Raw genomic sequence first — 20207 nt, forward strand, 5'->3', positions numbered from 1 at the left:
ATCACAAAGAAAGAGGGATTTTTAAATATGATGAAGTAAAAGAGGCCCTAAATTATTTACTGGGAACTTCACTTTGGGCTAAAATTGAGATTTTGAATAAACAACTGAATACCAAAGATGGGCACATGTGAGAAAGAGACTATACATTAGAAAGGAGAACCTGGAGTTCCCATTGTGTCCCAGCAGAAATGAATCCTACTAGTATCCAAGAGGATGAGGGTTCGATCCCTGGCCTTGGTCAGTGGGTCGGGGATCCGGCATTGCCATGAATTGTGGTGCAGTTTGCAGACGCAGGTCAGATCCTGCATTGCTGTGGCTGTGGCATAGACCAAAAAAAAAAAAAAAAAAAAAAAAAAAAAAAAAAAAAAACGCAAGACTAGTGGAATTTTTAGGATGACATATGTTTATAGCTCCCACTGAGAGGAATGAACTTGGACTCTCGTTTTCCTTTCCAGGGAAGGCAGGTCAGAGCCCTGGAGTGTATCCTCAAGGGCCAACCTCACCTGGAGGAGGTCTGAGAAAGACCGGAGTTTTCCCGAGTAGGCTATTTGGTCTTTCTGGGGCTTAAAATAAATCGGGAAGTAACTGGGCACTCTGGTAGCACCTGAGCTGCTGCTGGGGAAATCTTTACATGTCTAGAGTTGGAAGTCAGTTGCAAATATTCATTCAAAGCCTCAAAGAATAGGATGCTGTCATGTAACAGTTTAAAACAAAGTTTCCACTCCCCAGCAAGTGTCTGGGAATTTCTAAGTTGATTGGCCAGTCTCAGAAAGTAAGATACCTATAATGACTTACAGTACAATGTATACCTTGTTACTGACCACAGCAGTGAGGAGCCACCCAGGATCCCCCGTTATTGGTCAAAATATTCATACAGCTTTGGTCTCCTCTGATTGTCTGGAGGAAAAGTGAATTCAAGAATCAGTTCCTTCCCCAGCACAAACCAGCAGATAGCACTCTGGGCAGCCACAGACTGAAGCCAGGAAAAGCCCTTCTCCAAGGTCTCTAATTTACTTTAACAACTGCCAAACTTTTAGGACACCCAGTATTATATAATTATATATCACAATATCATGTTATAATGTAATTAGAAAATTGTCATTTATTTTTATATTCTGAAATAATAATAATTAATATTTATTGATCATGTTCTACACACCAGGCACGTCACTAAGCACTTTAATGCATTTCATTTACTCTTCATGGCAAGCTCTGGGCACCCTGCCTACCTCATTTTACACATTAGGAAATTCAGAGAAAAATACACAATTGTTTAATGAGGGAACTGGTATTCACACCAAAGATTATTTGACTTTGGACTTCATGATCCTGACCACTACACCTAGTTACATATTTTAATTAAAAATATGCTTATATGCTTTTAAATGTGGGGGATGACACCAGTTTACTTCGGACAGAAATGATTTCCTGCAAGTCTATGGGAAACGTGGAAATTCAAGATTTCTTTGTCAGGTACGAGTAACACAGAACTCCTGAATTGTCTTTTAGTACCTCTTTCTATTGTTCCAAGTCCCAAATAATAAAAACATAATGAAAATTAAATCTTAATTTGTTGAATCTTTTCTTAGGCATTAAAAGTGAGATTTACTTAATGACTATGCCTTGTAACAGTATAACTATCTAACTGACTTTAGCTTTTTTTTTTTTTTTTTTTTTTTGTCTTTTTGCCATTTCTTGGGCTGCTCCTGCAGCATATGGAGGTTCCCAGGCTAGGGGTCTAATCGGAGCTGTAGCCACCAGCCTATGCCAGAGCCACAGCAATGTGGGATCTGAGCCATGTCTGCAACCTACACCACACAGCTCACGGCAACGCTGGATCCTTAACCCACTGAGCAAGGCCAGGGATCGAACCCTCAACCTCATGGTTCTTAGTCGGATTCGTTAACCACTGCGCCACGATGGGAACTCCAAGCTTCTTATTTTTGAATTCAAAGATAATTTGACTCTGCTATCAAACCACAGTCCTTGTTTCTTTTCCCTGACACTGGAGGAAACATGTATCCTTGGGGGAGATAACAAGCCTCTGTAGTGTAACTACATGAACAATTAGAAGTAAAAATATACCCTCAGACATAAATTTCCCCAAATACTTTTCAAAGCAAACATTTCTCATCCCTCCTTCACCATCTTATCAAAACATTAGGACTTCTGTCCTTTGCATTTTCTCATTTTTGGTAAATTATTTAAACTATTTCAGCATGATTCCTCAAGACAACCTTATATTAAGCATGTGTTTTGCACAAATGTACTGTGGTTATTTGCACTAAATCAACTTATATAACCAGTCATGATATTTTTCTTAGTGGAAAAATAAGACCATTAAGTAAAACCATACATTGTTTGACACATTCACATCCTATTTTAAGTTTTAGGGATAAACAACTTAGAAAAAAAATTCTTATCTTAGAAATTTATGCCTTCCAGTTAAACACTAAGTAGTCCATACAAATGCAGGTTGAATTAAGGTGCGATGATAAATGCAGTATGAATCAGAGAGCAAAGTCCAAGGTATTTTGGTTACTTAGTACATAACCACTGATGTTAGGCAAGACTCCTTTCAAAGTAAACCCCACCCAGATCAGGGTCAATACAGATATTTAAAATCCAGAAATCAGAATGCCCAGTTATAGCAAATGTAGGGGAATAGCTAGTGCACTCGGGTTTCCATGCTCTGCGTGCCAGCCTTCACATCAGCCTCTGATTCAGGCAGCACCCTAGGGCAGTGGGTGGGGATGGTGCAGGGGTGGGGTGGGAGAACTGATCTTTGACTTCCAGGCCCAGGGTAAGCTTATCTAGCTGGCCACAGAGTCATAAAGAAAATTCTGCTACTGATTGCAGTGCGTGCTGACAGTTCCATGAAAAAGAGCCACAGCCCTACAAAGAGGCATAGCTTATCCACACCTACAATTCCCACTGCAGTTCTGGTTGTGAGAATGCCCAAGATTAATAAACTCGGCTTCAGAGGATAGCTTTCTTTGTAAAGACTTCCTCGAACTCCATGGGGGAAAGCTTCACAGTGCCTCTCCTTTATGCTTTCATATCACATATTGTTATTATAGCTACTGGGCATTTTTTTCTGACAAGAACATGTGTGATAGATACTAGGGACCATGCTTCCCTCACCCCTGTAATCCCCAACAATCAGCATTGTGCCTACTACATTAAAGCACATAGTAGGTGGTCAGTATTTACTTGTTACCTCATGCAGACAATGGACTCTTCAACAGGACTTCAACAGGACCCCTCTATCTAGACCAAAGGGCATATGAAGCCCTTGATCCTATGGACCTGACTAGTTTTCTAGCCTTCATTCATTGCTGCCCACATCCACCTTAGCCTCCTGCCACACAAAGACACTTGGAGGAAAGGGCAGGGTACATTTGGGAAACTCCTTCCCTTTCTTTCTTGTCCTCTTTCTTCTACTCAGTAGACCTCAGTGGTGAGCCTTTTTCTACCCCCGGAAGGTGAACTGGAGGTCACGCCTCTCCTCCCAGGATCCCCACTGTCACCCAGGCCAAGTTTTTTCATTATTTAATAAGATCCATTATGAAATAAGATCAAATTGGGACTTCCTTTAAAGATGCGGGCAATTCCAGCTTTCACCTCTGAATACCCTGGGCCATGTAGTTCCTGGTACATCACAGCCACTCTAATATTAGTTTAAGGAAATAGCTCAGATCCTAAAGCCCACACATGGGGAGAACAGACTTTCACAGAATCCCAAAATAGAAGAACTAGATACTCTTTGAACATTTTTGAAGTTTTAAGATGAAATACCATAGACACACAAAGATCTTTATTATGCAGAGACTGCTCAAGCCGAGGTAAAAATAGAATTTAGGTATTTAAGAATATCAGTAGCTGAGAGATAACGGTTGCTCTGAGGTTTATGTCACAGAGAAAGCTACCTCAACATTCATACCACAAGTCAAGACTATATGTCAAGAGATTTAGGTTATGTACCTTTCCACTGTGACGTATTTGTCCCAATGTCTCCAGGGAGGGCTACCTGAAAGGAAGTAGGATGAGCTATTAGGAACCTAGATTAGAGAAGTCCATAGGGCCACTGCTTGCAGAGGTTCACTTGCTAGGCTTTGAGATTTGTTACCAATTCAAGTACATACCAGTTTGGGTTCTCCTCTGCCAAGTTCCTCTATAATGTCTTCAAGTTGCTGAGAGGAGAAATGGCAGATGGAATATTGCTAACATTGATTGTATCTATCATGCATATGCACCTACACTAAGGCTCAGAAGAGAATTTAAAGTAACACTGGTATTTAACACTTATTCAATTTGCAAAAGTTCTGAAGAAATATGAAGAAATAAAAGTATAACTGTCATGTAACTTGAGAATGGAAGAGTAGCTACTGGCTGAATCCTCAGAGATCAAAAATGGCTGAAATTAACAATCTGGCTGGAGTCTTTCAATTTCAAAACACTGAAGAAGAAAGTGAATTTGAGCTCTTAAGCTGAGGGGGTAGATAGACATGACTAAAATGAAGACGATCTTAAATTGGTCAGAGAGCAGACAAGGCATTATATATTAGGCATTTGCTAAATCAATATTTAATCAATACTTATTTCTAACAAGAAACGGTCTCCTAATATCAGCTAGTAGAAAATTTGATCTGTTATATTCACACAGTTATTTCCCTAGATATTAAATGTGATGTCTGTCATCATTTGTGCATGTCTTCCTGGCCTGGTCCCTGGTTGCTACAGAGCTGTAACATCATATTCAGAGGCTTCTTGTGTCGTCCTAGATTTTTTTCTGTGACCCCTTGTTCTGTTTTCCCTGTGTTTCTACATGTCTCAGGTCTAGAATAGACTCAACTATTTTCAACTTTGTGGTGGGTTATCATTTGAATTGCTTCCAGGTGCAATTTGTAAAAACAAATCCTTAACCCTGAGAAAGGATTTGTAACCCTAACTACAGGCAGAGTAGTTTACCCCCTCTTTGAGGATTAAGAAATGGGTACTAAGTGTGACAAGTCATGCATCTAGCAAATAAGTGTCAAAGATGGGCATCACTTTCCCCTCTCATGTTCCAACAGCGCCCCCACCACCACCACTTCTGACTCTGACCACTGCTGAATCAACTGTTAGCAGCACACAGGGGTCCTTGACAGCCCCTCATCTCAGATATTCTCTGAGTCTATCTTGCTTGACTCAACGATTCTCTGCTTCCTAGAGAGAACCCCAAAGGAGAGAAAATTAAAACCCTTCTGTGCTATTTTAGCCTGTAGGACTGAGTTACTCCTCTCTTTTGTGTTGGCAGGCAACAGTTCTGAAGGGTCTTCTACATGGTTCCTTAAAGCACCCCCACCAGGACTAAGCCTCCAGTTGCCACAGGGATAGTGACTCCAGAACACACCCTTGAGTTAGCTCACCTCTCTCCTTTTCTCACTCTTCTCAGGGCCCCTCCACCATTTGGGTTCCCTTCACCAAAATCAACCACTTAAAATGAAAGATTTCTCTCAAGCTCTGCTTTCTGGAGGAACCCAAGTTTCAACATGCTATAAACACATTATATTGATTTTCTGGTTCCTTCTTCTTATTACCTATTAATCACCAGACCTAAAATTCAATACTCATTTTTTCCACTTACAATCACAAACAACAGTTATAAGATTTAATATTTGAGTACCAAGTATAACTTCAACAAGTTCTATATAAAACCTTGCACACATTGGTGCTTAATAATGGGAAATTGTGGTTATTTTTAAGGTAGTGATTCTTTAAGAAGAATGATGTATATGTAAACATGAAGAGAAATACATAAATTGCTCTTTTGCAGATATCTTTACCCAATTACATTTCGAAGATCAGTTTATAGAGTTCCATGTCTATAAACCTTCCTGACTAGCTCCTTTTCATCCTATGTTTGTTAATAAAGAGTAAAATATTTATCCTTATGGCTTCTTAGATATATTAAATAGTCTCATGGAAGAAAATAGGGTGATGTCTTTATAGCTTTTATAATAGCAGTAATAGCGATATTTATCAGTTATAATTATATATACATATATGCATTAATGGGGGGTTGCTTTCACTAATTTTATAAAGAAGGAACATGGTTATTCATATTTGCTTGTTTCTGTGCAAAAATTGAATGAAATCTCTTGGGCAAAGTACCATATTGCTATCAGCATCACATATCAGCACAGGATTAAGAAAAACAAACTGCTGAATGTTAAACTATTTTTGATTTGGGAAGGACAAATCTAAGTATAAGTAGTAGTACAAAAGGAACAGTTCTATTTAGCTAGTGCGGACTATAAGATCAGCTAGCCACAACGCTTCTGATTTAAGAGCCAACAAAGATCATTTTATAATAATTGACAAATACCAGAAATCAAGCAGCCTGAATGTAAACATTGCCATGATTACTTGTCACTAAAGATTGAAATGCAAGGTGTGAAGTTATAAATATGAAGGAAAGAAATAAAGACCCAGCTTCCAGATCTTAGATATACTGGCTGAAACATTCATCACTGTGGAAAAACAGAGTTTTTCCCAAGGCTTTTCTAAGGAACACAAATAAAGTCTTATAGCGTGGCCACAGAGTCTATTTCTTTCAAAGTCTATGTTGAAAAGGTATCAGTTACTAACATATAAATGCCAGAATTAATGATTAAAAACATTAAAAATTTTAAAGAACATTTAAAGTGTAGTTTGTTTAAACATAAAAATAATGACAGTTCACTTCAGTTGAAAAATAATAATGTGAAATCTGTTTCCAAGATTGCTTTTTTTTTTTTTTTTTTGTCTTTTATCGTTTTAGGGCCTCACTCAGAGCATATGGAGGTTCCCAGCATAGGGGTCTAGTCAGAGCTATAGCTGCCAGCCTACGCCAGAGCCACAGCAATGCCAGGTCCAAGCTGCGTCTGAGACCTACACCACAGCTCACGGCAATGCCTGATCCTTAACCCTCTGAGCGAGGCCAGGGATCAAACCCACAACCTCATTATTCCTAGCCTGATTCGTTGCCTCTGTGCCACGATGGGAACTCCTGTTTCCAAGATTGCTTTTAATTCCTTAGAAAAAACCAACATGTACACTTGGTTTTAAAAAAAAAAAAATTCTTCTTGAAGCTCTGTGCAACTTATTCTTTAGTCAGAAAGTAAAATACCTTTCTTTCAATAAGCCCTTTGACTTCTTATTCTACTAGAGTGTAGGTTCTCATAGGTACATTATCATGGCTTTCCCTATTCTCCAATATTATCAAAATTAGAGTCCTATTCACATGACCATCTTGGTAAAAAGAAAGGAAAGTACTCTACTCAATTTTGCTTAAAATCCTATATGTTGACTTAACCATAATCATTAGCAGTATATATTCGGTAAAGAGTCAGAAGTTCATAAGAGAACAATGACTGAGGAAATATTACACATTACAAATACCACACATTACAAATACCAACTACTGGTGTCACCTTTTAACAGTACAGACGGCCAACAAGATTCAACAGAATCCACAGTAGAAACATCTCTTTGAAGTCCATGGTAAGACCAAAGCATCGACTACTGGCAGACAGGATGGACTTTATTGGATATGCATTATGAAATCTTCACTCTGTAGGAAATTATATACTTGCTCTGGAAATGGGGCAATTACGTGAAATGTTAATGAATACTTTCAGACAAAAGAAGTGTCAAAATAGCAAAGTGGGATTGGATTTTATGAGGAGGTTAATTTCTAAAGTCAGCATATAAAGCAAAATATTCACAAAGTTAAAATTACCTCTGAAAATCCTTACAAAAATGCCTTACCATATAAGAAACAGACAGAAGCATCCCAAATTCAACAGAGAGTTTTTGTCTTTTGGATTTTTATTTTTTTAGGCATGGAAACAGATTTCTATTTCTCTAGTTCAGATTATTATTTTTCAGTTGAGGACCCGATGTAACTGGCTTGCATTTTGCATCTGTGTGGTACCAAAAATATCTATAAAAGCGATATATTCCTAATCTTTATGAAGTAGTTACATTCAAAATTACAAGAGTATGACTTTTGGGAAGTCACAGAACACTGTGTGGTGTCAATTACCTTTAAGTTTTAGTGAGGTAGTTTTACTTACCTATGAAAGCAACAGAACTTGAGGTCACTCTCTAAGGTATGAGTCTGTGAGGTAGAGTCTTTTCTATAAGGAAGAAAGTAAACAGTAAGAATTGATCCACAATAAAGAAAATCAGAAAACCTCAGTGTAAAATCTACTTTTGACCTATCACCAATAAGACTCTAGGTCAGCACCCACGTTAATCATCTAAGCCTGAATTCATAATTTGGGTTTCTGACTCAGCCTCAGAATTGACAGTCCTCTGACACAGGACTGTGTCAAAAGTTTGTGTTAATATTTTAGTATAAGCTCTTTAACAACAGAAAAATCTGCATTTGAATCTCAGAACCACTTTGTATTTTTTTTCACTTTTTGAGATAAATTGTAGAGTAATGTGCAGCTGTAATAATACAAAGAGATCCCATGTAATGTACCCTTTACCCATTTTCTCTAAAAGGTAACATCTTGCAAAAGTGTAGTATAGTATCTAATTATTGTATTAGTTTGTTAGGGCTGTCATAACAAGTACTACATGTTAGATAGCTTAAACAACAGAAATTTATCCCCTCGCAGTTCTGGAGATTAGAAGTCTGAGATCAAGTTGTCAAGCAGGGTTGGATCCTTCTGAGACCTCTTGGCCTCAGAAGCTAAAGTTCAGGTGAGCTGAACACCTCAAGGTGTTCTCAGGTTGGTTTCTGTTGACATGGAGATGGCTATCCCCTCCCTGTGTCTTCACATCCTTCCTCTGTACATGTGTGTGTCCAAATTTCCTCTTCTTATAGAGAAATAATTTGTACTAGATTAGGGCCCACCCTAACGTCCTCATTGTAAATTAGGTACCACTGTAAAGACCCAGTCTCCAGATATGATTACATTCTGAGGTACTGTTAGTTAGGATGTCAACTTATGAATTTGGGGGGGATAAAATTCAGTCTGTAGCAATACAAGTATTGATATTCATCTAGTCAAGATACAGAACATTTCCATCACAAGGATCTTTCACATTGGCCTTTTTAGCCACATTTGCCTCCCTCCTCTCATCCCATGTAACCCCTGGCATTTGTTAATCTGTTTTCTATCTCAAGAATTTTGTCACTTTGAGAATGTATTATATCAGATAGTATATTACTTTTTGGTTGGCTTTTTATTTTTATTAAAGTGTAAAGTATAGTTGATGTACAATGTTATCTCATTTCCTGCTGTACACCAAAGTGACCCAGTCACATACATATCTGTATATATAGATATATATATATACACACATACACATACATATCCCCTTTCTTTTTTTTATTTTCCCACTGTACAGCAAGGGGATCAGGTTATCCTTACATGTATACATTGCAATTACATTTTGCCCCCACCCTTTCTTCTGTTGCGACATGAGTATCTAGACATGGTTCTCAATGCTATTCAGCAGGATCTCCTTGTAAATCTATTCTAAGTTGTGTCTGATAAGCCCAAGCTCCCGATCCCTCCCACTCCCTCCCCCTCCCATCAGGCAGCCACAAGTCTCTTCTCCAAGTCCATGATTTTCTTTTCTGAGGAGATGTTCATTTGTGCTGGATATTAGATTCCAGTTATAAGTGATATCATATGGTATTTGTCTTTGTCTTTCTGGCTCATTTCACTCAGTATGAGATTCTCTAGCTCCATCCATGTTGCTGCAAATGGCATTATGTCATTCTTTTTTATGGCTGAGTAGTATTCCATTGTGTATATATACCATCTCTTCCGAATCCAATCATCTGTCGATGGACATTTGGGTTGTTTCCATGTCTTGGCTGTTGTGAATAGTGCTGCAATGAACATGCGGGTGCACGTGTCTCTTTTAAGTAGAGCTTTGTCCGGATAGATGCCCAAGAGTGGGATTGCGGGGTTATATGGAAGTTCTATGTATAGATTTCTAAGGTATCTCCAAACTGTTCTCCATAGTGGCTGTACCAGTTGACATTCCCACCAACAGTGCAGGAGGGTTTCCTTTTCTCTACACTCCCTCCAGCACTTGTTATTTGTGGATTTATTAATGATGGCCATTCTGACTGGTGTGAGGTGATAGCTCATGGTAGTTTTGATTTGCATTTCTCTTATAATCAGCGATGTTGAGCATTTTTTCATGTGTTTGTTGGCCATCTGTATATCTTCTTTGGAGAAATGTCTAGTCAGGTCTTTTGCCCATTTTTTCATTGATTGATTGGCTTTTTTGCTGTTGGGTTGTATAAGTTGTTTATATATTCTAGAGATTAAGCCCTTGTCAGTTGCATCATTTGAAACTATTTTCTCCCATTCTGTAAGTTGTCTTTTTGTTTTCTTTTTGGTTTCCTTTGCTGTGCAAAAGCTTTTCAGTTTGATGAGGTCCCATGGGTTTATTTTTGCTCTAATTTCTATTGCTTTGGGAGACTGACCTGAGAATATATTCACGATGTTGATGTCAGAGAGTGTTTTGCCTATGTTTTCTTCTAGGAGTTTGATGGTGTCCTGTCATATATTTAAGTCTTTCCGCCATTTTGAGTTTATTTTTGTGCATGGTGTGAGGGTGTGTTCTAGTTTCATTGCTTTGTATGCAGCTGTCCAGGTTTCCCAGCAATGCTTGCTGAATAGACTTTCTTTTTCCCATTTTATGTTCTTGCCTCCCTTGTCAAAGATTAATTGACCATAGGTGTCAGGGTTTATTTCCGGGTTCTCTATTCCCCTTTCTTATATTACCTTCCATCATGGTCTATCCCAAGAGACTGGATAGAGTTCCCTTTGATACACAGTAGGATCTCATTGCTTATCCATTCTAAATGTAATAGTTTGCATCTACTAACCCCAGACTCCCAATCCATCCTGCTCCCTCTTGCCTCCCCCTTGGCAGCCATAAGTCTGTTCTCTAAGCCTGTGAATTTGTTTGTTTTGTAGATAGGTTCATGTGTGGTATATTTTAGATTCCACATATAAGTGATACCATATGGTATTTGTCTTTCTGACTTACTTCACTTAGTATGATAATCTCTAGTTGCATCAATGTTGCTGTAAATGGCATTATTTCATCATTTTTTATGGCTGAGTAGTATTCCATTATATACATGGACTGTATCTTTTTAATCCATTCATCTGTCAATGGACATTTAGGTTGTTTCCATGTCTTGGCTATTGTGAATAGTGCTGTTATAAACATATGGGTGTATGTACCTTTTTGAATTGTAGATTTGTCCAGATATATGCCCAGGGGTGAGATTGCTGGGTCATATGGTAGTTCTAAATTCAGTTTTCTGAGGAACCTCCATACAATTCTTCATAGTGGTTGTACCAATTTACATTCCCACCAACAGTGTAGGAGTGTTCCCTTTTCTCCACACCCTCTCCAGTATTTGTTATTTATAAACTTATTAATGATGGCCATTCTGACCAGTGTGAGATAGAACCTTACTGTAGTTTTGATTTGCATTTCTCTATTAGTGATGTTGAGCATTTTTTTCATGTGCCCATTGGCCATTCATATGTCTTCTATGGAGAAATGGCTATTTAGGTCTTCTGCCCATTTTTTGGTTGGGTTGTATTGTTGTTGTTGTTGATTTGTATGAGTTGTTTGTGTATTTTGGAAATTAAGCTCTTGTCAGTTGCCTCATTTGCAACTATTTTCTCCCATTCAGTAGGTCTTTTTGTTTTTTTTTTTTATGGTTGCCTTTGCTGTGCAAAAGCTTCTAAGTTTGATTAGGTCCCATTGGTTTCTTTTTGTTTTTATTTCTATTGCCTTGGGAGACTGACCTAAGAAAATATTTGTAGAGTTTATTTCAGAGAATGTTTTGCCTATGTTCTCTTATAGATGTTTGTCTTATGTTTAAGAATTTAAGCCACTTTGATTTTTTTTTTGTGTGCATGGTATGAGGGTGTATTCTAGTTGGATTTATATGTAGCTGTCCAATTTTGCCAGCACCACTTGCCGAAGAGACTGTCTTTTTCCCATTTTATGTTCTTGCATACTTTATCAAATATTAATTGACCATAGGTGTCTAGGTTTACTTCTGGGCTCTCTTACTCTGTTCCACTGGTCACTATGTCTGTTTTTGTACCAGTACCACATTATCTTGATTACTGTGGCTTTGTAATATTGTCTAAAGTCTGGGAGAGTTATGCCTCCTGCTTCATATTTTTTCCTCAGGATTTCTTTGGCAATTCTGGGTCTTTTATGGTTCCATATAAATTTTTGATCATTTGTTCCAATTCTGTGAAAAACGTCATGAGTAATTTGATAGGGAACACATTAAATCTGTAGATTGCTTTGGGTATTATGATAATTTTAACAATATTAATTCTTCCAATACAGGAGCATGGGATATCTTTCCACTTCTTTGAATTCTCAATCAATAAATATAGTTCAATATATGCAAATTAATCAATGTCATACACCACATTAACAAAAGAAAGTCAAAAACCACATGATAATCTCAATAGATGCAGAAAAAAAGCATTTGACAAAATCCAACATGTATTCATTAAAACCCTTACCAAAATGGGTATAGAGGGAACATATCTCCACATAATCAAAGTCATTTATGACAAACCCACAGCCAATGTAATACTCAATGGAGAAAAGCTAAAAGCCTTTCTGATAAAATCTGGAACAAGGCAAGAATGCCCACTCTCATCATTTTTATTCAACATAGTATTGGAAGCAATCAGACAAACAAAAGAAATAAAAGATATCCAAATAGGAAGAGAAGAGGTAAAGTTGTCACTATATTTGGATGACATGATACTATTTACAGAAAACCTAAGGACTCCACACAAAAACTACTTGAGCTGATCAACGAATTCAGCCAAGCAGCAGGACACAAGATTAATATTCAGTTGCATTTCTGTACACTAACAATGAAATATTAGAAAAAGAATATGAAAAGACAGTATCTTTTAATATCATACACAAAAGAATTAAATACCTAGGAATAAACCTGACCAAGGAGGTCAAAGATTTATATGCTTAGAACTATAAAACATAAATAAAGGGTTGTTTTTAAACTCAGCATAATCCCCTAGAGATTTATCCAGGTTGATGCATGTATTTATAATTCATTCCTTTTCATTGCTGAGTAGTATTCTATGGCATGGATACTATGGTTTAACCTTTCACTTGTTGAAGGCCATCAGGTCTGACTTCAATTTTGGACTGTTATAAGTAAATTTTCCATAAGTGTCTATGAACTGGTTTCTGACTGAACATAGGTGTTCACTTCTTTGGGAGAAATACCCAAGATTGCAGTTGCTTGGCTATTTAGTTTTTTAAGAAACTGTCTGTTTCCCAGAATAGCTGTACCATTTATATTCCATCCAGCAGTATGAGTGATTCATTGGCAAATGAGTGACCCAATTTCTCTAAATATTCACCAGTATTTGATGTCACTGTTTTTTTGTTTGTTTGTTTGTTACCAGCACTTGGTGCTGTCACTATTTAGCTATTGTGACAGGTATGTAGTGATACCTCACTGTGGTTTTAATTTGCATTTCCCTGATATCTAAATGTTGAATATCTTTCCACATGCTGATTCACCATCTGATATACTCTGATATACTCCATCTGATGAAATGTCTGTTCATACTTTTGCCCATTTTCTAACAGATTGACTTTTTACTGTTCAAGTTTTAAGCATGTTTTATATATCTTAGATACCAGTCCTTTGTTAAATATATGGTGTACAAATATTTTCTCTCCATCTGTAGCTTGTCTTTTCATCCTCTTAACAGGGACTTTTTGCAGAGCAACTGTTTTTAATTTATGAGACTCTATATCTTATTTTTATACTGTATTTTAGTTGGCTTTTCCTGACAACAGCTTTAGCAGGGAAAGGCAGGGATGCATTTCATCACTGTAGAGTCAGAGAGGCAGTCCAGGCAGTCCCTGGGGAGGACAAGGTTCTTCATACTCTAGGGAGGGACCCAAGTCCCAGGTTCCCTTCAGCCTTCTCTGCCAGCACCCCTGTGGGAGGGCATAGTACTTCCTAACAGCCTCCAAATGGCACAAGTCTAGGCTCTCTACCACCACTTTTCTGAGATATTTGATATTAATAAGGAAGTTATTATCTATAAGATTTCTGTCTCACTAGGTTTTCCCTTTCTGACCTTTTTAGTAGAGAGAGAAGTCTTTTGTTTGAGCCCTTTGGTCTCTGCCTCTTGGCATTTCTGGTTGCCAGTCTCTTCAGCTTCAAGTCTAGGCTAGATGAGGCTAAGAGAAAACCCACAGAATTCTCCACACTGTAGCTCCTTGGGCCCTGGGGTTCCTAACCTATTGTCTTTCCTCCTTCTATTTTTCAGAGCCTTATATTTGTTCTACATGCAATGTTTAGGGTTTTTATTGTACTCAGTGGGAAAAGAAACTATTACTTCCATTTGGTCATCCTTCCCTGCAGCTTTAGCTGCTTGCTCTTTTTACACCCCAGTTTCCTCATCTGTGAGACATGGGGAACATCTACCCCATGGGGTGGTACATAAGATTAAACAAGAGCATTTGAAATGTGCTCGCTTCATTGTAGACACTGAAATATTGGATTGTTTCTCTTGAAATGAAACTGCCACCAGTCTCCTGATCTTTCCAGTGTATTTTACAAGACTTCCTTTGAATCTTCTAGTTCCAGGGAGACTCAATATCCACCACTCATGTTCTCTCAATAACAATAAGACTGTTCCTGACTTCTCCCCTTGGGGTTGGCGATTTTGCTCTGTACAGAAATCTGATGTCCTTAATAAAGCCCCTAGTCTGTAGTAGACACTCAAATCTCTCCTCAAATGTAAGTTCCTCCTGTATTATTGTGATTTTTAAGAGGGCCTTTGGGCCAGTTCTCTTGCAATAGGGCCATTTCCTTAGTAACAGAATGGGTATGACAGCAGATATTTATCTCACAGGAACAGAGTGCTTACATATGCCAGCATTCTCTTCTGAATGATATCCTCACCTTTTACCCCCCAAAAAAGGCACACTGCTGCAATAATGCAATAATCCTGCCATTATCACTGGACTTTCCCTGTCTGTGTTCCCAGTTTCCCCACTGTTTCACAGCAGGGTGAAGTAAAATTATAGTGAGGCCAGCAAAACAGAAGAGAAGCTAGTTGCCAGCAGAGTCAAGCAGTATTGTATCAGGGAGTTACATATAGCCACCACAAGGGAAAACTCAGGCCTCTATTCCAGCAGTCACAAACCAGGCTTCCCTTTACTATAAAATAGCAATATAAGGACATAGCTAGTACAATGTACAAATAGAGAGTCTTATTTCCCCCTCATTAAATTCTTGGATGGGAACTATGCACAAATTTAAACTATAACATTCTCAAAGCATATAATTTATTGGGTGAAGAATGCTGTTTTTTAATTTATTTTAGACCTCTGTAACAATGGAGTACACAATGATAGTTTCTTTAAGTTATTAAATAGTTATTTAGAGCTGAAGACAATAACCCTGAGGTTAATTGGCTCAGCTTCCAGATTGTAACAAGTCAAAGTTATCTGAAGGTGAAGATTCTTTCATGTGCTTTGAGAAACCTCAGATATGTTGACTTTATTGCCACCCTAGTGGTCTATTTAAAATATATATATATATCCTTAAACACAGTAAATGAATCCATCTAACTCTGACATACCCCTTTTTTTTCCTAGAAATTGTAAATTTTCCAGAATCTCCTTCTCCACTTTGGAAGGGCATTGAAGGATGCAATTCCTTAAGAGCAGCTTATTTTATGTGATGAAGGTGTCTTCCTCCCTGAGAATGTATTTTGTCTCTGCATACTACATAAGGAACTCTCATCCCCAGAAAAACAGATTTACCATCTCCAGATGAGTCAGATGGACCCTCATATTCTTTTCTCCAATTCACCTGTAAGGCCCAAGTTTACTCAACTTGAATTCTATTTCTTCAATTACCAGCAGATGCAAAGAATGTCTCAACTCACATGGGAACTATTTACTTGTCTATATAATTTTTTGCAAGGCTTCCTTAAGGACAGGATCATACTAATTCACCTTATCACCCTGGTATCACATTACCTGGTTAACTAAGAAGCATTTATTGAACAAAAAGGGTGTGAAAAGAGAAACAAAAGGAGTTAAGTCAGGCATTTATTTTAAAAATTACAATGTGATGACTGCTCAAGTGGAAAGTTCTAGGGGGAAAAGATACTTAAAGATTTTACAGGCTACATTAAGGAAGGTCAAATTTCATTGTTCAAGTTCTTGAAAGGTATGAGAAAACTGAGGTTATGTTCATCACAGGACAAATTACAGGGACTTATCAAGGGACTGTGGTTTAGCAGCCATTGGTGGACAACTGGGTTTAGTAAGAGGTGAAGAAGGAAGAATCAGGGTTAAGGTCTTGCAGGGGTAAGTGAAAAACTTTCAGTCCTTCGGTGTCTTTCACAGGAAAAAACAATGTAAATGGGAACCTTATAAATGCATATTTCTATTTTCCAATAGATTGAATCCTACCTTAGGATAAGCGCATTAAAAATAACCTCGAGTTTTGACTCTGGGAGGATAGAAAGAAGATGAGAGAAGATCAACAGAAACACTAAACCTCTAAAAGCAGAAGAAATTATGCTATAAAAAGAGATAAAATTTTGTTAACATCAAGATTGTATTACATAACAAAGGAAAGCAGCAAGTTGGCTTTTAAAAAGAAAACATTTGGGGGACAAACAAGTTCTTCTTGGACCATGTTCGCTTTTTTCCTCCACAGGGAGTTCTTCCCCCCCCCAGGAGTATTTTTGGGCAAGTTAGATTTTTATTGAAAATTGGCTTTATTTCAAGTATCCAGTTACCAAAATATGTATTCTTACTTTCAAATAAGAAACATTTGAAAAAAAATGAGATTCCATAAAACACATAATAGATAAAGAGCTATCAGTATTTATAGTTCTTGAGGTATAGTAAACTAAAAATTCTAAACATCCTACCAAACTGAACCTAAAAGAATGAACATAAATATTTTAAAAATCTTCTATAAAGCAGCAACAGACTTATACAAAATAAAGGAATATGAAAAATCCCTCAAATTATTTAAAACCAGGGATGCTGGATAAATAGGCACCAAATCAGTTTCTTGATCTGTCAGTTTCTACGGAACGCTAGAGATTCTCAAGCTGCTTCTCTATGAGCTTGTATGGTGAAGAAGAACTAAATCTTACAGCCTGTCTAGTTAGGGAGTCTAATAGGAAATCACTGCAGAAAAGCTTGACTCCTTCACAGTATAAGGGGAGGGGGGAAGAACACTACCTAAAAAGATGACATCAAGAAAATATGCCTTTTTAAACTTGGTGCTAAGTGACGAGAAAAGAAAACAAATGTTTCCCAGAAAACACACAAACATAAAGTACTTCTTAAGTTTACTGCCTACATTCAAGTTACCTGTGTGGTACACAGAAACCCCAGGCACAGAATTTAATTTGCAATTGTCCTGGATTAGTTGTACCTCCAGAATACCAAGAAAAGAAAATACCAATGCTTTTTAGGAACTTAACAATAACCCAGAATTCTAAGAATTTGCACGGATGAAACTCCAAGAAAACTGAGCATCTCCATACATATACCAAAAGATGAAATCACAATAATGAAAACATATTATGAGTAAGAACTGGCAGAAAGAGACCTGCAAATATTTCAGATATCAGAATTATCAATTGGAATAGAAAGCAAATATGTTTAAATAAATGAGTTTTTTTGAGAATGAGCTAGGAACAAGAGATTTTAAAGGACAAAAACTAAGAGATTTAAAACACAACCAAACAGAATATACAGAAAAGAAGAATACAGTGTATAAAACATAAAATTCAGAATATGAATGAAAAAGCTGACTAATTTTATTTTTGCTCAGTCTACATTGGAAGTATAATTTGAAAAACATTTTCAAAATGCACCCCAGAAGGATGGATATATAAATGTAAGAGAGACAGCAAGAGACACAGAGAATAGAATGAAAAACAAAGCACATGTCTAGTTGGAGTTCCAAAAGGATTTGAAAGCCTGAGGAAGAGATAGATAGTAGCTGATAATTTATTACACTTGTTAAAAAGCCAAGATTTCCTAGAAATCCAAAGCAGTAAAAATAAAAAACAAAAACATAAACACTGACACATCAAAAATGTTGAAGAAAGATCATTAAAACAGAGAGAAGTGAAAGTCTATGAATTAAAGGCAATTAGAATGATGGTTGAACTCTTAAGAGAATATCGTGGAAGGTAGAAGACAGAGAAATGTTATACATATAACATCATTCTATGCCTAAAGACATTCTGAGCAAAATACGTCCTGAAAAAAACATTTTTACAACAAAAAGAAAAAAACTAAGTAAATTCCAATGAATGTTATTCAAAGAGAAGGGAAATGATCCCAGTTAAAGGGTCTGAAATAAAGGTCTAGCCCATATCTAATTTGGCACCATAAATGTACAAAAGTACATTGCTCAGATCTTCCTTTAAGGGAAAACCTAAAACAAGGAATGCAAGCCACTGACCACCTCTAGCTGTAGCATCTTCAGGACCTGTTGTTGTGTTTGAGCCAAAGATAACCCTCCCCAAATAGCTTCCAACCAATGACTTAAAAAGCAGTGATACTAAAATATGGTATTTCTGGCCAGTGCAAGCATGTGAGATGCAATCTTTGCGCTGAATATTTTAACAGGCTCATTGAGACGCTCAAAGCTGCACTTCATTCTCATGCTCTTCCAATCCAATCCGGCCTTCCTTCTCTGCCTTATCTCATAAACATCAGGCCTCCATCACTGTCAGAAGGCTTTCCCTATTCCTCCTTACTTTCCTCTTTCTGAGCCACAAACATTACCAATAAACCTCATGCATTTCTCTGTCTTGGTGACTGATTCCTAAAAGATCAGGCTAACACAACCAGTACCTTGATTGGTCTAAGAGGTTAGGTGGTAACATGGGGTTTGGGGATTGATTCAGTCACTAGCTACTGGCACGAAGGACTCCATCCTGAGTAGTATGTGAAGCATACTCCCTGGCACAAGGTGGAGGCCCAACTGCTAAAAGGGTCACTGATTAGGACAAGAAAAACATCCCAATGGAAGGATACCCTCATCGGTAGTGACTATTTAGGCATTTAAAAGATAAGAAGGGCAACAATACATATCAGGAAAGTAGAACTGATTGATTATTGCTAAGTTTTGTTAATGAACAAGAGGGAAAGTGAGACACTGTAGGGCAGTCAAAAAGTTCAAAACTAAATGTGAGCACCAGAGGGCCTGTTTAGTAGCTTACAAAGAGGCTCTTATAGTCTTCACAAGGAGAGCAGATACAGCTGAGGAGCAAACTCCAAATCTGATCATTAAGGTTGGAAAGATTCAAAGAGTAGTGAAAGCTCATGCAAGACAGAGTCTACTATGCCAAAGACAAGGCCATATGTTTGGGGAAACATGGCAGGAGAGTGTCTAGATAGGTGTCCCTGAGGACTATGACTCTGTGGACACCCTAGCCAGAGCCTAGAAAGGTGGTCCGGCCCTCCCTTTTAAAGACTAACATTGATCTCATATAGGAAGACACTTGCCCACATCAAGAAATGCCACCATTTTGTCTCCTGGCTTTAAGGCTGAAAACTAGACTTAAATCTTAGCATATACCAGCTGGGTTTATGCCAGACTTGTTAGATCCCAAAGTAAATGCAAAAATTAGCTAGCTTGGAGTTCCCGTCGTGGCGCAGTGGTTAACGAATCCGACTAGGAACCATGAGGTTGCAGGTTTGGTCCCTGCCCTTGCTCAGTGGGTTAACGATCCGGCGTTGCCGTGAGCTGTGGTGTAGGTTGCAGACGCGGCTCGGATCCCGCGTTGCTCTGGCTCTGGCGTAGGCCGGTGGCTACAGCTCCGTTTCAACCCCTAGCCTGGGAACCTCCATATGCTGCAGGAGCGGCCCAAGAAATAGCAACAACAACAACAACAAAAGACAAAAAAAAAAAAAAATCAGCTAGCTTGTACTAACAGAAACAAGGGGTGTATTCACTCTAAATGATTTTGGGATATTTGACCAAGGGCACAGACTGGATAAATGAGTTTATTGAATTGGGGGCATGTGATGATTTTTTGACCCTAGGGTTGGTATGGCATGCTGCTAGGATACTTCTTAGAAACCCAGGGAAATGCTGGCCCACACTG

At 37.9% G+C, this 20207-nt stretch overlaps 1 protein-coding gene across 16 annotated transcripts in view; it reads right to left on the reverse strand.

Moving 5' to 3' along the window:
* HHLA2 (HHLA2 member of B7 family) overlaps nt 1-20207 on the reverse strand; it is a 140132-nt gene that overhangs the window by 85778 nt on the left and 34147 nt on the right. For 9 of the 16 annotated variants that reach the window (XM_084991489.1, XM_084991483.1, XM_084991476.1 and 6 more), the window contains exon 3: nt 8103-8165. The gene's annotated coding sequence lies outside the window, so the exon portion shown is untranslated. Of the gene's footprint in view, nt 1-3984; nt 4031-7457; nt 7621-8102; nt 8166-20207 lie in introns of those variants that run through there. The other 7 variants (XM_084991471.1, XM_084991478.1, XM_084991472.1 and 4 more) reach the window with 3 other exon arrangements.

Source organism: Sus scrofa, chromosome 13, assembly GCF_054392235.1.
Source record: "Sus scrofa isolate SSC_HxYL_T2T_F1_AM1 chromosome 13, Sscrofa_HxYL_maternal_Yorkshire_Landrace_v2.0, whole genome shotgun sequence".
NCBI classification, from domain to species: domain Eukaryota; kingdom Metazoa; phylum Chordata; class Mammalia; order Artiodactyla; family Suidae; genus Sus; species Sus scrofa.